This window comes from Clarias gariepinus, chromosome 10 (assembly GCF_024256425.1).
Source record: "Clarias gariepinus isolate MV-2021 ecotype Netherlands chromosome 10, CGAR_prim_01v2, whole genome shotgun sequence".
In the NCBI taxonomy this organism is placed as follows: domain Eukaryota; kingdom Metazoa; phylum Chordata; class Actinopteri; order Siluriformes; family Clariidae; genus Clarias; species Clarias gariepinus.
In genome coordinates this window covers 7,290,445-7,296,467 of record NC_071109.1, presented here as the reverse complement: position 1 = coordinate 7,296,467, position 6,023 = coordinate 7,290,445, and positions in this window count along the sequence as shown.

Sequence of the window (6,023 nt, the reverse complement as noted above, 5' to 3'; positions counted from 1 at the left end):
CTGTTGATTTCCAGCCATACACAAATTTCCATCTTTTTACTGTTAAATGTAAGCTCACCACCAGCCCATTTAATTACTCATTAGGTTTATTCCTCATTATCAGACTGAAAAGATTATTGTGTGTAATTAAGGTTTGTGTAAAACACGTGCCGGAACAATTATCCCAAACAGCACAGACGAGGCTAATGAGGAACTGGGGTAACGGGGTTCAAATCCTTAAATACTCCAATATTTACCCCTTACAGGCAGATTAACTAACATCTAGATTCTATAAATAAGGTTCAAATTGTTTCATCAATAAATTTGAAAGATATGCAAAGAAAAAATACATATCGAAGAATAATTATATCAGGATGAGGCAGAACGTCTAAAGTTTAATGCAACTTTCCAAAACTCGCTCATTTTTGTACCGTACAGAGTCACTGGGAGCCTGGAGCCTATCCCGGGGTACTTGGGGGACTAGGCAGGATACACCCTACATAGGGTGCCAGTTCATCACAGGGCAGACAATAACGCACAGGAAACCCACCAAGTTCCACGCACACAGATCCGAAGGCGGGACTCGAACCCTCAACCCTGGAGGAGGCCAATGGTTTTTACCATCGTGTTTATTCCCATTATACAACCGTGGTGGAACAACATTCACACATTACATGCAATTTGGGAACGCCAGTTAGCCTAATCTGCATGTCTTTGGATTGTGGGAGGAAACCAGAGTACCCAGAGGAAACCCACCAAGTACAGAGAGAACATGCAAACTCCACATACAGACCCCGAGGTGGGAATCGAACCCAGAACTGTGGTTACTAACATGCTAATCTAAGGTCAATTCCCCTTTCCTTTGTATTTATACACTGTACTGTGTATAAATAATTTATTTTTGATTATGTCTGTTTTTCTCTTTATACACGGAACTATCACTACTTTATGTTTGCACATGACCCTTCGTCAACCAGCTTCACTGATTCAGTATTAATGAAAAACTTGAAGAAATGAAGAAACTTGTGATCACATGACGTTCACATGGAGTATTTAGCGATGAAGGATTTCGGGTAACAAAGGTTGTTTTTTTTCTGTGTGAAACATGTCAAAAGTCGTGTATAATGATTTCACTTGTACACTGGTACATATACTTTAAAGGACTTTCAGAGGAGTTCCCTCTAAGGAGAACTAGGGTGTACGTATGGGACGTCAACTACCACATTTAATATCACTATATTGCACCTGTGAGGCGTCATCATCATAAAAAAAGTTAAGATTTTCCATTAATTTTCAAATTTGTAGACCTTAGATTGTTAGAAATACATATTGGTCCAGTTCCAGCACTTTTTATAAATAAACTGCATTCCTGCAGATCTCCTGGTGTGGGCTACACCCCCCGTGACTCCGTACAGAATAGGCGATGTAGAAGATGAATGAATGAGTGGACATTTTCAGAAAGATATATTGTCCCCTTCTTAACAATATATGGGAAAAGTCTGTTGATGATAATAAATCAGTCTAAAATGTGCCCATGTCCACCCTATGATAGAAGGATCGATGAGAGGGGGGACATTTATTTGCATTAAAGTTAGCATTTATTGAGCACATGGAGGACCTTTAGTTTGCAAAATTATTCACTGTTGAAGGTTTTGAGTTTTTTAAAAAAAAATTTCCTCTATGACAGGGTGGACATTTTAGGCTCGACACCAAAGTGAAAAAAATTGGGAAATATAAGTGTAAATAATTCATTTACTTACAGCAGTTGTTTCGACCTCTATTGAAGAAAGACAAAATAATGGTTGTGATTTCAACATATTTATCATTATTGTGAAAAAATTTATAAAAACATTCGTTTAATTTTCTAGAATTTATTGAGGACAATAAAAACATATAAAAGTGTTCAATTTGTGTCATATAACCACTTATTGCACTCATTGAAGTTAGCAGGGCATCATGCGCGACATGACAAAATCACAGGCACCCAATCAAAGAAAACACTATAAACTGAGCGAAACACATTTTAGGAGACTTATAATTGTATATGACTGATTCGGATCGACACCAAAGGCACTTCATAGTGACATTAACCCACACGGTAAACTCCATGTCTAGAAAAGATGCCGGAGATCTGCGACGCGAGTTTTTATCCATGTGATCAAGAAGGGATACGATAAACCCAAGGAAACATCTGTAATCATCCACATTGGTGATCCATCCAGAATTTATTTTTGGTGGCTGTTTGAGCGTACCAAAGTAAGTGATGCAGTCTTAAGTTTTTAGGCTTAAGCCTTGGCCTCATCCCATGGAAAATGACTTTTACAAGATGCCCTAATTGGAAGCTGAGAGTTCCATATGAAAAATGTCTAGTCGCAACCTTTTTTTTTTTAACGCATTTGGAAAATCAATGACACAATTTGAAAATAAACAGGCATTGTTTGCAGTGGCTGCGATGGATTGGCACCCTGTCCAGGGTGTACCCTGTCTACTGCCCCCGACTCCCCTGGGACAGGCTCCAGGTCCCCCCGTGACCCTGGACAGGATAAGCTGTATAGACAGTGAGTCAATTAGTGAGTGTCAGTGAGTGAGTGAGTGTTTTCAGTGGAAGTGGAAGTAGATCTGGAAACCATGAATCTCAATCCAAGACTTGATTATGAATTAAGAAAAGAAAGCAGGAAAGCTGTTAGAACATTTTATAAGCCTTTTTAATCAGTCCTATAAATCAGTGCCGGTAATGTACCGGGGAAAAAAAAACAGCCTACTGACGCACGGCTGTGAAATTGTAACCAGGCCTGTAAATTGTATTTCATGTTTAACCGCATTCAGACAGGCTTACCGTAGATTGGTGTGCTTTCACGCAAATAATGTGCACAGAGCGGCTTTAAGGCAAGCAATGCAAACCCAAGAGTTAGTCTATGGCCTCTCTGACCTCAGCCTGAACTTTACTGGACAAAAGCTCTCACCTACGAGGTCATGTCTGCTACTAAGCAGTTAAAGTTAAGACAACAGGGACAGAAATGGCTATTGTGCAACAGGCATTTTTACAAGTTTTTTTTTATAATTTTTTTTTTTATTAGGTATACCAATGCACTAACACACAAACTGGAAACTCAAGTATTATTCACCTGGGGAAAAAGATTATTACACAACAGCGCAGTCGTGACCAATTGGTTGATTTATTCGAAAAACCTTGGTGCGTGCTAACCCCACATAAAGCAGTGAAACTCTCAGCACTCGACTGCTCAACAACATCATCGATCTTATCTCCAAAAAATGAGATCATTTATGTGTCTCAGTCTTTCATGTCCAAGTCGTAATTCCATCTCAGCTGGTTTCCTTGTTTGCGCCAGAGCGTCCCTTATGCTAGTACTTCAAAACCAATGTCCGTTCAGCTCCCTTACGAAACTAAATCATAGATGGAAAAAATGACATCATCGTCTGGGAGTAAGTGCAGATGCAGCGAAGTGAAGAGAAACAACAGAACCGCGCTGCCCATCTTCTTCAAAACATTTATATGGGGATCAAGCAGCACATTGCGATTGTTGACTGAGCTGCACAAATAGTGTCGTTCGGTTTTACAGCTACGCCTCGGTGAGCACCTTTTAGACATAATATATGGTCACTCGTTTTGGGTTGTTTCATTATACACGTGGGCCACACCTGTTAACTGCTAAGTACCATCCAAAGTGTGTTTAGCAGGTTTTAAGGTGAGTGTTGAAACAACATTGGAAAAATCTGTTAAACGTTGCATGATAAAAAAAAAAATGTGCAAAAAAAACCTCATTATAGCTACTATCTTCATATACAAGCACATATCGTGCACTAAATAAATGGCTAATCTATTAGAAAAAAAAAGATTTTGAATGACAGCCATCAAACTCGTCTGGTCTAATGCAACATGATGCATGAACGTTTAGCTTGGCAAGACTACAACCATGTTGAAACTACCAGTATAAACGGAGTAAGCAGCCTGTCATCGTAGCATCGTAACCCCGTTTCTGTAAAACACGTTTCTACGAGGTATGTTACAAAACAACCAACCCTTTGGGAAAATCCAGAACACAAGATCTAAATGAGCATACCGTATTTCGTTAAAGACATTTCTTTTTAACTGCATGACCAGATATAATGGAAAAAATAAAAACATCATCTTCATATTTCTCTAGAAGACATAACCGGAAACCAGCTTGTCATAATTCGGCCAGAAACTCAATTATTAAGTCAAATCCAAGGCATGAGCAATATGGTCAGCAATTCCATGATCAGATGTTAAAGTTGGTAGAACCACAAGCCAAAGAGTCGTCTTCACATGACAGCCCAAACAACCCAAACAAAAAGTAGGTCATCCATGAGTCCACAGATGACATGCACCGGTGCTGCGGTTGATGAACCGGATCCGTGGGTGGTGGTGACAGTACTGGATCAGAACCAAAGCTACCAGAATTCTCCACTGTCTCATCACAAAGAGGTCAGTTGGATGCCAGATGTTCTTGGTGCAGCCCTACAGCCTTTCACTTTCCAACTTTGTGGTAAACCATGTCTAAAAGCTGTTCCAGCATTTTGCACTTCCCCACCCAGTGGTTACAAGTCTTTCTTATAGGTAGTCCAGTACACCCACACATGGTCCCAGAGTCCGAAAACTTGGGTTTCACAGGTTCTTCTGGCGATCAGCCACCATAAACCCATGCACTTATGAGCTCACAAGTGGCAAAGTTACTTCAAACCAGACTTCTGACATTTCTGGCTCCAACAGGACTCTGAACGCCAATTTGCAAGTTAGCAAGCCTAACATCAGAACAGCTGGCATGCATTGTTGGACTGATCTCTTATGCCCAGAGTTCCCGGGCTGTGGAGTGGTTGCAGTCTCACTGGGCTTGGTTCAGTAGGAAGAATTCATAGAATGTTCTAGGAGGTTGCAACTTACCAAGCCAAACATGCTTTCAGGTGGTTAAAGTCACATGGGGGACGGGTAAGACCTCCATGAGAGGATCCGTTTGCCGTACAGGTTGGCACATAAGAAGTGCAATGTCTGTACGAATTAATAATATGTGATGTAGTCATTACATGCACTCAACAACGACCTCTTACCTTGCAATAGCTCTCCTCCTTCTGGCGTCAAAATCAAGAGAGAAATTCCAGGATAGGGATTCAGGCTTAACCTTTAGGATGTGTTTGACAAAGTCTTTGTTTAACTCCAACTGATGGTCCTTGCCTGTCAGATCATGCAAGGAGTTGGCAGCCTGGCACTAGTTGCCAGCCCTTATAGAATGGTATGATCCCAAAACAAATCTAGACAGAACTTTGGGGAAACAGTTTTAGTAGCCACATTGTTGGTGCTGATCACAAGACTCCAAGAAACCAGGCTGAAGTTTTCGGGATTAACATGAAGTCTGACCTGATAGTAGCTGGAGGTTGCACAGGGGCTCAATGAATACATGATAAAGGAACCAAGAAGTGCTTGAGATACTCCACTCAACACCTCCTGGAACTTGATACATGTGGTATTTCAAAATGGCTCTAGCATTACAAAGAGCGTCAATTTGAAGCTCATTAGGTTTGGCCTCTGACGTGAGTTATAGTTATATACTTAACTGTCATTCACATAATGTGTGGTAATATCTGGTGATGGAGGCCTAATGGATTGTAGATGTCCACTTAAAAGTAATGAAAAGTGACCTACATACAGTAGTTTGATCTTACATACACCATCCAGCCATAACTCCCTGCCTAACACTGTATACATCACATCCTTGTGCCCCTGAAACAGCTCTGACCAAATGAGGAATAGACTCCGTAACATTTCTCCAGCCCACCCTTCCATCCTTAAAAAAAACAGCTTATTTGGACTGGGAACCGGGGAGTTTGTTAGTTTGGGCAAGTGAACACCCTGAGCTTTGTTGTGTTTCCCAAACCAACATTTTTTTGCAATGCAGCAGGACTTGTATGGTTGAGATAAATATGGTTGAAAGAGTCCATTGCCATTAGGGAACACCGACCTCATGAAATGGAGTACTTGGTCTGTAACAGTATTTAGTCTGAATGCC